This window comes from Cupressus sempervirens, chromosome 3 (assembly GCF_028749045.1).
Source record: "Cupressus sempervirens isolate cs-2001-9-10 chromosome 3, ASM2874904v1, whole genome shotgun sequence".
Classification (NCBI taxonomy): domain Eukaryota; kingdom Viridiplantae; phylum Streptophyta; class Pinopsida; order Cupressales; family Cupressaceae; genus Cupressus; species Cupressus sempervirens.
Window position 1 is genome coordinate 62,281,685 of NC_143120.1, and position 12,157 is coordinate 62,293,841.

The 12,157-nt window shown below is 35.2% G+C and overlaps 1 pseudogene across 1 annotated transcript; it reads right to left on the reverse strand.

Annotated features, from left to right (window-relative positions):
* Positions 1-4,602: 4,602 nt before the first annotated feature.
* LOC149564781 (AAA-ATPase At5g57480 pseudogene) lies at positions 4,603-6,536 on the reverse strand (annotated as a pseudogene). Its single transcript, XR_016361934.1, has one exon. The product of XR_016361934.1 is annotated as an AAA-ATPase At5g57480 pseudogene (transcript).
* Between the last annotated feature and the right edge of the window lie 5,621 nt (positions 6,537-12,157).

Sequence of the window (12,157 nt, forward strand, 5' to 3'; positions counted from 1 at the left end):
ATGACCAAACTCATGCTAAGAAAACTTGAGAAAACAGAGTGACACACAAAATGAGGTAAAAACCCAAAAAATTGGAAAACTTTGAAATTAAAACCCATTTGGTCTTTGGGCACAAAAACTTTGAAAATCCAATAATATTTGGGTTCGAACACTGTATGCAAAAATGACTAACATAATGGTGTGAAACCTCAAACCCCTATCCCAAAAATAGGGAAAATGTTTATACCCGGCCAACTAGGTAGGACTAGCAAATGGAAATAGAGTGGAACACTAGTTCTCAACCTCCTAACAAATTACTACTAGAAACAGACATTGAAACAAAGAGTAAAAAAGAAAATTGGAAACCCCTACCTAATAGCAAAAGGGGCAGAAACTGAAATCAGCTCAATAAAATAAATTGTTTATTGAATCTATCTAAAATCACAACAAAACAAGGTCTACTTGAGCCTGATCCAACGAGACCGATCTTGCAAAAATCTCATGCTCACAACTCTCAAAATGAACAAAAATTCAATCCTTCAGAAAGAGGATTTAAAAAATGTTCTCCAATTTTTAAATTGCAAAATTGAAAAGTGAGAAAACAAATCCCTTTTAAAATACTTATTCACTTTTTGAGTGAATAGTCAATTAGGGCAAATAGCCAGTTAGACTAGCTAGACTCCGAATCAACCCAAATGAAAATAGGTTATTCCTCATAAAGGGAATTCACCTAAGACAAAGCTGCCAAAAAATAAATACAAAAAGATTTAAAGCTTGAAAAGCCAAAATCATTTAACCACTTTCGTGACAATGTGAATCTCTAAATGCACATACACACTTATTGGTGTAATCACATAATGCAGATGAGTTTGGATTTAATTGAAATGTCCCTTTTCTGATTTTACATGATATTTCCAACCTTTAATCAGATCTTTAAGATCAAACAACTAATATCACAAAGATCCTCCAAATTTCTCAAGAAACCCCAAATCGGGTATGCCAGAAATTGTGCCAAAAGCTTCACAGCTTCACCAATTACTAATAAATCTGAAAATGGAAATTTTTACAGAACTTTCAGCAGCATAACAGCCTACAAATTGACATTTCCAGATCCGTATAGCCTTTACACAACAGCTCAAAAATGTAGGACCAAAACTATGCTCATCGGGCTCCCGAAATAGCACAAAATATGCCCGGAAACACCACAAGAACACTAATAATCTATCTCAGAAGTTTAATCACGTCCCAATATATATATTCAGATCTATTTTAATAGCTTAAAGTCTAAAATACAGCAGCAACCAAAACTGATATGAAATACTCAACCGGAAACACCAAACTCTTACAAAAATACACCCGGAAACTCACAAATCTGCACTGTTCAGCACAAAGGCAAACTCTGTATGAGCATGCACATGGAATGGCTTCAAACTCCCGTCCTTAGCCTTCCTGGAAACCTGCAAACTCCCGTTCTTGGGTCTCCCTGGAAACCTGCAAACTCCCGTTCTTGGGTCTCCTTCTCCACAGGTTTGGCAGCCTCTGAAGAATAACAAAGAATGAGCGAAAATCAAGTCTGGAATCCCCCCAAAATGCCTCCAAACCTCTTTAAAAAGCGCATAACTGTAACTCACATCCAAGAGAGGTTAATGAAACATATTTTAATAATAATTATCATTTATTAGTCCAACGGTTTCCAAAGATTAACTCCCTTTTTCCGAAACTTCACTTTCTTGGGCCTGCCTGCCTTAGCAAAGATTTTCTTTTTTTTAAATTATTTGAAAAGGGGACATGACATTAATAATCACCGAAAGGTTTAATTAAACAATTAAAATAAGGATATGTAGACCATACATGGACAACATTGGTAAAATATGAATAGTTGAATCACTAACTCCATGTGTCACTACCAGGGATATAAATCCTATACACTAAAACACACAATCAAGTGTGATTGCATATAATATAATAGCCTAAGAAAAATGTATTAAATAACTAATTAATCCATTTACATCACTCACATTCGCATAAAGCATAAAGAGACAAGAATGAAGTAAATAACCATAGCATAAAATTCATCGCATAACATAATCAAAAAATATGTCCAATACCAGATAATCAAATAGCATCATAGATCTACTGTCATCTCAAAATGGCATCAACATGCAAATATGATAAACTAAACATCATAGTGGTGTAGCATCTATGATATTGAATCAAAGTATAACATCTAATCCTTAGGTCATCTCAAAGTACAAATAATAAGAGTATCAAGTATCTCTCAAATAAAAAATAGACATAGTATAGACTGCAAACACAAGAGGCACTACATGTGGAAAGATGCACCTTAGTCTATCAACCATGCATTGTCACCTACATGAGTGGCCAAGGTTGTGATGAAAGCATCTCCATCTTCCTTCTTGGACTCAGAATCAAAATATTGCTTCGTCTTCTTCTTCTCCTCTTTGCAATCCTTTTGAAAGTGTCCATCTTTTCCACCATTCCAGTAGATTGCTTGGACTTAGTAGGAGATTTTGATCCCCCCTTATTCTTAGACTTTGAATGACCATGTTGTTTTTCATTCTTGCCTCTTTCTTTAGGTCTTCCTCGAACACTCAAAGCTTCTTTTGCATTTTGAGAGACCTTCCTTCTCATCTCCTCAAAAGTAGACAACCAACAATGTCCTCCATCTTCGAGACGACTGCAATGCTCCCTATAGCCATCACAAGGTTGTCCCATGAGTCTAGCAACAAACATAGCAATATTTGGCACCTTTCTTCTTCATCAATTGGCACCCCAACTAAGGTTAATTGAGTCACAAACATATTAAAGCTTTCCATATGCTCATAAATTCATCACCTTCTTCCATTCTCAAGGAATATAGTTTCCTCCTCAAGAAAATCTTGTTTACAAGTGATTTTTCTTAATAAATCTCACTTAGCTTCTTCTACAGTTTCTTCATAGTAGAATCTTCATGGACAATTATCAGAATTGAGTCTGCAAGACACAATCTAATGAGACCTTTAGTTTTTCTATTTATCACATCATATTGTGCAGCTAAAGTCGAATCTGCGGGTCTGTACTTATTCTCATCGATCACATCCCATAGATCCCGATCAATCAATGGATCTTCCATCTTTAGCTTCCTCATCTCAAAGTTTGCACTAGAAAACTTTTGTGCATCAATCCTCCTCGGCATGCTTTCCATCTTTACAATCCTGCAATACAAAAATGAAAACCTTTGCACAAGCTCCCACTCAAACCTTGATTAGCTCAAAAAAACCATATACCCAACAAATAGAACCAAAATTGTCTAAACTCTAATACCACTTGTAAGGAAGAAAAGGTCTGTGGAAACACCTCCTATGCTAATCTTGAGAGGACAACTATGCAATTTTTAAGTATCATAGAGATTTCAATGAACAAATAAAAGTGCATAAATGAAACATCACAATAAACACATAACACATTGATTACCATGGAGAAATTCTTCCAAGAGAAAAGCCCCACCCTCCAAACCCACACAATGTATTATCAAACCAAGATGATTACAATACACTTGCAATGCAAGCTCTTACAAGAGTGCATCGCCACAACTCTAACTCGGAGAGGCACCTTCTAGCACCTAGCCTTGTAAACAAAACTCAATGATCCAAACTCCTCCCCAAGCCCTCCTTATATAGTGATTTTACAACCCAAAAACTACTTGTGGTTTTACAAAAACATGGACTTAACCACCATGCCACATGTTGCCCATTTTTGACATATACATTTTCTAGATGGAAAAGCAACCAAGTTAAAATAGTAATCCCGTCCATAATTTTGTCCCCTAGTTTAGACCTCCATAAAATTCATATATGAGTCACCAATTATCTAAAAATAGCCCTTCTATATTCTACTATTGACAAGGCACATTTTTAACAACTCATACACCTATTTCCAATACATAAACATGTGGAAAACTACCACAAACAAATTTTGAAATTTTCTTGAAAAAACTTGCAAGGTCAAAACACATTTCTCAACAAGTATCCTTTCTTGCTCATTTTCTTCTCAAGTGTTCTTGCATAAAAAGGTTAGAGAATGTTTCTATTTTACATTTTTATACCATTTTTAAATAAAAATAAATGTATTATAGAGATATGAAAATTTATATTGATCATTTAATATAAATCAGATTATAACATAATGACAGAGTAATATACATTTTTATTTCTGAAATTATAGATTTTGATAGATACTATAAAAAATAAAAAATCATATATATAATAAAAGAACATACCAACATCGTTGTCAATAAATTCATTTAAAAACATAATTACTCTCTCCTAATTTCACTGCACATGTATCTTTAACAATTTGACTCATTTTGTAGCATTTACATATTAAAGAAAGTACATACCTGAATCTAAAGGTTCCTCTTTGCCAATCTTCTTGTGAGTGTCTAGGGATCTATTTTATTGCTTTTCATTTTCATCTTCAATTAGATTTTCTTCCCCAATGAAAACATATCTCTTTAAACCAACTCTCTAAGATAAATATGAATATATGTACTAAAACAAATCATAGTATGATGAAGACAGAGTATACATTGTATATCTGAAAATTCTGAACTTAAAAACAGTATAATTAAAGGCATACCATCGTCTTTATATCCTTATTAATTGATTATAACATCTAATTAAAATTAGATTTACACATTTTATACCTGTACTCCTCTTCTCTTGAGAAAGACAAATTACTCTTTCCTAATTACTCCCCATCTTTATATAGGCAACATTTTACCAAAATCCATGGGTTCATCATCTCTTTCAATCTTCTTGTGGATGTCCACATCTCTCCTTTCTTGCGCCTCATTCCCCCCCTCAATTGGGTCTTCTTCCTTGTTAAGACCCCTCTCCTTTGCAGCCTTGAATGCTTCGAACACCTTTTCCAATGCTCTTGTTGGATTGAGACGATACTTTATGAGGATTTCACTGACATCAGCAGGTGTCATCTGGGCATCCTCAATAATCTCCTCAAGTTCCGGGAACAATTCATGCTTTTCAATGCCAAGATGATTCTTCACAAGAATTTTCAAGGCAGGGAAAGTGCAAGAAGACATTAAGATGTGCATATCCATCCTACCAGGCCTCAGCAATGCAGGGTCCAGCTTCTCTATATGATTAGTGGTGAAGACAAATATCCTCTCACTACCACAACATGACCACAGCCCATCAGTGAAATTCAGCAATCCAGAGAGTGTAATTGCCTTGCTGTTATCTTCAGATTTAATATCAATGGGGGGCTCTGATTTATGATCTGCCCTACAAGGCCTTTTGGCCCTCTCAGAGAGATTGAGGGAGCAATCAATATCCTCAATAACAATGATCGACTTGTTAGTAGTCTTGATCAGCAGTTTCCTCAGCTCAGCATTTGTCCTGGCCTCTGTAAGTTCAAGGTCATAGACATCAAAGCACAAGTGATTAGCCATGGCAGCAATCATACTAGACTTACCTGTCCCTGGGCGCCCATGAAGCAAATACCCTCTTTTCCACGCCCTTCCAGTGTTTTGATAAAATTCCTTCCCTTTCACAAAAGCATCCAGATCAGCTATGATCTTTGATTTCCTCACTGGGTCCAGTGCAAGTGTATCAAAGGTGCTTGGATGCTTGAATGGCACTGAATCCCATGGCTGACCTCTGCTATCCATGCCTCCCTTTGAATTTGTGTACAACAAACGGTCTCTCTTCTTTCTTCTGATCTCTGAAGCATGCTCCACAATGTGTTCCAAATATGGTGTCAAGATAGTCTCAGTGTTCTTCCTGGGAATCCATAGAACAAATGCCCTCTTTTCCTCTGGCAGTGGCCTCCATGAAAATGAGTTGCTCTGCCTCTGGGTCACTCTGTGCTCCCACCAGATGGAAACACCATTGTATTTGTCATCAAACTTGCCATTGTCAGCAAGACTGAAGGAAAAAGAGCTTGAATTCTTTGCTCTGCTGATTCTAGTTGCAGAGATGGATGGAGAGTTGGTGAGGTGAAGTTGTACATCGCTGTAAAGCTCATTTGTGTTGACACCATCTACATCCATGATTTCAAAGTGGCTGTAGGCTGAGAACCAACTGAGAATGCGATGAATGAATCTGTTGAAAGCAACTCGGATCTCAAGAGGGAGGCTTGCATATGCTTGCATCAGTCCATGCACTACTGTCTGCCTCAAGGCCATAATCGCCATTAATGAAGTCATTGCTGTCAATAACTCCATAGTGAAAGGGGAAAAGGAAAACTATCAATTAATTCTCAGATTCATCAAACATTATTTAGATCTCGCTCCAGTATAAGTAGTACTCGGTAACAAGAAGCAATCAAACGAAACATTTTTAAGGGGCCATGAATATATGAATTCATGAGATCATAAACAGGGGATCTCATTCCGACATACATAGTATCTGAATTAGTTTTTAATCATAATGGAAAAAAACTGAGAGCAACACAATTTCATATTAACAATAATAAGACAATTTAATCATCAAAGGATTCATTGAATCTCCCCTCATTGCATCTAGCATTACAAATACGAATTCATCTGTGTACTAAAAGTGGCTTTAGATAAGGACAAATCTTGAAAAACATCAAAGTGCCCATCATTTTCTCTTTGGAAAACTTGAAGAAACTTTCCACCGGCCCTGTTGGACGTATGCAGAAATTTTATTCTGAAAAGACAAAAAGACTGGCACGGACTGAAGACCTGATGGACGTTCCACCGCCCAGTGACTGTTTTTGCTTTGGCCTAGTACACGTAGTGCGGAAAGAATATATGATGTGGATTTTCTTGCTTCTTCCCACTATGTACTTGGACAGGAAGGATTAAAAAAATTAAGTTTAATAGTGAAAGTAGTACATTAATATTGATTTTTGATGGAATGTTTTAATATTATATTGTAATATATAGTATATTTTTCTTTGCATTCATATGCAAACATAAATACAATTTTAAATACAATTTTAAGAAATTGGCACAAGAAGAAATCTTTATTTTTTAGGATCTTTAATAGTGAAAGTGATCTTAGGTCTAATATTATAGTGAAAATGTTTAAAGAATTGGTTCATTAATATTTCATATAAAACACCCCATACACATTACAATGAATTGTAATAGATAAATCTTCAATATTAGAGTATACTAAAAGAATAATTTAAGAAATTTATTTAAATAAATCTTAATATTTAATTATTTTAATGTGGTGGGATCTATTGGATCTTTGAGGTCTAATCCTCCTTTCAAGTATGTAGAAGAGGTGTCTTTGATCACTTTTGATACAAGATGGATAAAAAACAACTTCGATAGGCTCTCAAAGAGCAATCTAGGGGGTCTTTGAGTGTTGAACATTTGGTGAGAGGCTAGAAAGGCAATATTTTGATGTTGGGAGCAAAAAAATGAGTGAAAGGAACCAATAATGAGACTAAGGTCAAGACAACCCTTGTAGCATTTAAAATAAAATTAGATCTAAAAGTTTGTAAATTCAATCTTGGAGAAGATTTATTAGTCATAATTAATAATATTACCAAAGGGAAGTCACATGTCTAAAACCTAGACAAACATATTTGAAGGATCAAATCTTTGCTAGGTTTATCTAAGGAGTTTATGTGACTAGAGATGACAAGGAAGTAGTTGATGTCATTTCAAAGGTTGGGGTATCATTGATGTTTCATGAGTAGTGGTTCCCATGAACCCATCTCTCATGAGAATGAATGGAACGCTTAGCACTCATTGGATCTAGGTGATGCTCATAGAGTTGAAGCGTCGGGATTTCTCGGGAAATCACTCATCCCAGTACTACTCCACCTCGAGTGTACTTAACTACATAATTTGTTCCATGATTAAATCATCTACACTTGCAACCCCATTTGTAAAACCTTCACCAAGTATTGTGCCTTATGAGCCATTCATTAGAAAGTCCCTTGAAATTCATGAATTGATAGGTATGAGATGTTTTTCCAGACAAATCAATGATAGAAGAAAAATGTACGCAAGCGAAAACTAATCTCCATAGACAACAGTGGGCCAAGTACGAAATGACTATCCAAAAGATAAAATGACCGTGTATATTAATTTATTAATATTTTAGAACTTATAATACAATAGAATTGTAATTTTAATTTAATATTAAATAGTAAATAAATGTCTATTAAACAGCCATTCTCTCGGCTGGGTAGACGCTTCAGGCCAAGTAGAGGTGTGTGCCCCTTTCATTCATCGTCGCCATTTGTATTGCAGACCACAAATTTGTTCTTTGTGTTTTTTAATCATGGGCCCTACCAGTGTTCCTTCAACTAAGCCTTTCCACATTTTTTCCACTGATTGGCCCTTCACCTCCTATTGCTTATCGATGAAAGCTCCGTCGACGGAACACAAAGACTCTTGGATGAACGCAAAGGCTCATCGAAATCATTTATCGATGAAATAAAAGGAATTGATGGGAGAAATCACATCGATTAAACGTAAAATCACTCAAATGAATGCCCATCTCGTCAGTAATCGATTGCTTCGTTGCTTAATCAGTAAAGTGGCAAGTTATCGATGATGATGAATCATTTTAAACTATTGAGCATGAAGTCAAACTTTATATAACTTACAACTTCCTCTCTGCAACCAATCAAAAAAACCTTCCACTTTGGGAGAACAGCCGTGTTCATGTACTTCTTGGAAAATTAGAAATCTGACATGTTGTGTACATGACCTAAAGCTTCATTAAAACCAAAGTTCAAGGTGAGTCCTATTGACTGGAATGGGAAGAATTTGACCATCAGCCCTTGATAGCTTTAAAAAAAAAAGTATTGGCCTCTTTGCAAACAATTATTATGATACAAGGGCGACTCTACATGAAATCAAGCTTCAAATGTCTACTTTAGTTCACCTTTGTCTGCATCTCATTTGAGGACAAGGTCAATCTAGGGCTCTAAAAGTAGTTTTACTATCAGAATTCTATTTGACTTATTGTTGGTGTGCTCCAAGTGTCTCCATGGACTAATTTCCGACCTCTTAAGCACTATTAATTCTGCTAATTTTACTATCGTGGCATCATTGTTGGCTAATTCTAACTAATGTGTTTATTCAAGAGGGAAACTCAAGTGAAAGAGGAACTCTTGTCTCTCTACCATAAAATGACATAAAAGGTGAATGGTCAATGACTCTCTTAGGTGCAATTCTATCAACCCACATAGAGGTCCTCAGTTTAGTATGCCATGCTCTCTAATTATCTTCAACTGTTCTCTTGATTATTCTAATGGCTTTCTTGTTGGACTTAGCTAGGCAATTACCTTGAGAATAATAATTTGAAGAAGTTTTCAAATATATGCTATGTTCTACTACCCAAGAGCCAATGTTAGATATAGAAAAGGACTTACAATTATCTGATATGATAGTTGAAGAGGCACCAAACCTGGTTACAATTCCATCAAGGAATTCAACAATTGAAGCCTATGTAATGTCCTTCAAGGCTACTTCCTCTATCCATCTTGTGAAATAATCTACGGTTGCCAAGATCCATTTGTAACCAAAATTACATGGTGTACCAAAGAAATCCAAACCCTATTGAGTAAAAAATTGATCCACTTGAATAGGATGAAGGGGAAGGGAAGCCAAACTCTTCTTGCTTGAAAAGAACCTGTACATTTTTTTTCACTTTGTCACCCATTTATGAGAGTCTTTGAACAAGGTTTCTGGTGCAGGAGCACCCTCAACAAATGAAGTGTCTTGATACACTTCAAGAACTTCTTCAAGGTCCTAGGAACTATTAGGATAGGTTAGGAATGAAGGTTATTCATTTTGACACAATTGTAAGACCTAGTTCCAAGATTGACACATTATAAGCCCTTTGTCAACTATTGTTCAAAGGAGTCAAATAGCCTTAGTTTTAGTATATTTCCTTATTTTCATGTTTTTAACATGTTTAGATCCATGTTGGATCACTTATATAAGCTTTGACCATGATTTGATCAAATATTTTAAAAGTTGCACAATTCTTGCAATGTTGCTAAAAAATTGTCAAGCAACTTTTAGCAAAAAGTTGCATAATTTGTATTTTCACTCTCCAATGGAAAATTTTGGTTTGAAAAGTTGTTATGACCATTGGGAATGCCTACATAAGCCCTTTCAAGTAGGTGGTAGGACACACTTTGCAATTTTTCTTTGGAATCAATAAAAATACAACGTTCTCCCTCCAAAACTGATGTTCAAAAAATGTGTACAAACATATATAGATAGATTGGTCTAAGAGGGTGACATATTTGGATTCTCTAGTGAATTACATTTCTAATGCATTTTGTTTGAGGTCTTGAATTGACCTACAACTCAAGATATTTGATTTTCTCTAACTACTACTCCAAATTTTGCAATAACTTAGGGTTTTCTCACATTTTTGGCTCTCACTCTGCATTTCACCATGGAAAATTAATGACCATTGGTGAAATTCTAGTCCCATCTATGTACATTAGGATTCTTTTAGTTTTAGATTAATACATGTAGGGAGAAAGGAGCAAATTGATGCTGTTAGAAATAGATAATACTGAGAAGGATGGGGGGTGGGTGAATTAGTATTTTCAATCATTTTGCCCACAACTAGATATTATTAATTACTTTACCAAATGCATAAGAAAGTAAACCAATAATGTTGAACAATATAAACAACCATATATAAAGAGAGCTCATAACACCATATTTTGTTAACTAAGGAAACCTTGGCCAAGGGAAAATCTCGGTGGGGATGAAACCCACAAGATGATTCACTATATAAAGAATTCGGTTAAGGATATTGACCCTGTTAGGAGTCTATGAAGAATGTATAGTGTTTCAAGTCCCTATTAGGAGACTAGGCCTTGTTAGAAGCCTCAACCCTGTTAGGAGTTGCTTCAACCCTGTTAGAAGTTGATGGATCATATACAAATGTGTGCAAGAAGAGCCCATTGCCCTAACATGAAATTATACAATAAGTTCTTCAAGAGAATAGATATACATACAATAATGGATCACTTGTTGTACTTCACAATTCCTTTGATTTTTAGTTCTTCATAAAAGGAGTAACTGCACATATATCAATTTGTATCATATCTCGCATTATCATATCACATAACATTACTTCACATCACACATCATAACTTTACATTGAACACTAACTTCACATTTGAATTTCTTTACTTATATCATTCATATTAGTAAATTATTCTTTAGTTGGCTCACATATCATCCTTAGAGTTGGCTCATCAAGATTTAATAATTGAAACAATTCTTCAAGTCATACAATGTGATCTACTGACTTGGTCTGTTTTGCATTGTGAAGTATCTACATCAGTATTTCCTTCATAACTTAAACTTGGTTGCGCGTATGGACATGTGCACTGGTATGTATCATCAGAATGACGTCATGCATATATGGTTAACTATGCAAGAGAATATTCCAAAGGAATATTCCACTATCAATAAATCTTCTCATGTTATTGTAACATTGTCCAATACTTATATAATTTTCCTTCACAACAATCATAACTATACTGCAAAACATATGTTGCCATAAATGACAACCACATATCTCATCTTATTTGATTGATTAGTCATATTGCTAACAATCTCCCCCTTTGGCATTGATGGAAAATTTTTGGGAAAATTGGCTAAGTTCCCCAAAAAAGATGTTGTCACACCAATCAAAGTAAATAAACATACACGACACAACACAATATGTCTTATATTATATCTGTAAGAATTTGCCTTAGGGAAAAATAACACCAAGATCAAGAGGCTCAAACACTAGCACAATATGGACCCATAATGGATGATTAGAATAAAAATAATGAGAATATCATATGTCCATACACACTAGAAGTGTCTGTATATAAAGGCCTCTCAAATGACTAGGAGTTAGCAAAGTGATAAGCCTCACAACTAAGCACACATCTACCAAAGGTGGATTATCCTCCATTGAGCACAAAAGTTAGTACGATGATGAGAGGATAAGTATGACAAGGTGTATCTCATATAGAGATGTTGTAGACACCATGTGCTTAATTAGAGTACAAACAACTGTGTTGTCTATATGACAACTTAGATGAATATGCAAACTCCTATGTTGTCAACAAGACAACTCATATAACTACGCATACTCCTAGGTGTCTATATGAAAATGCATTTAACCTAAGTAAACTT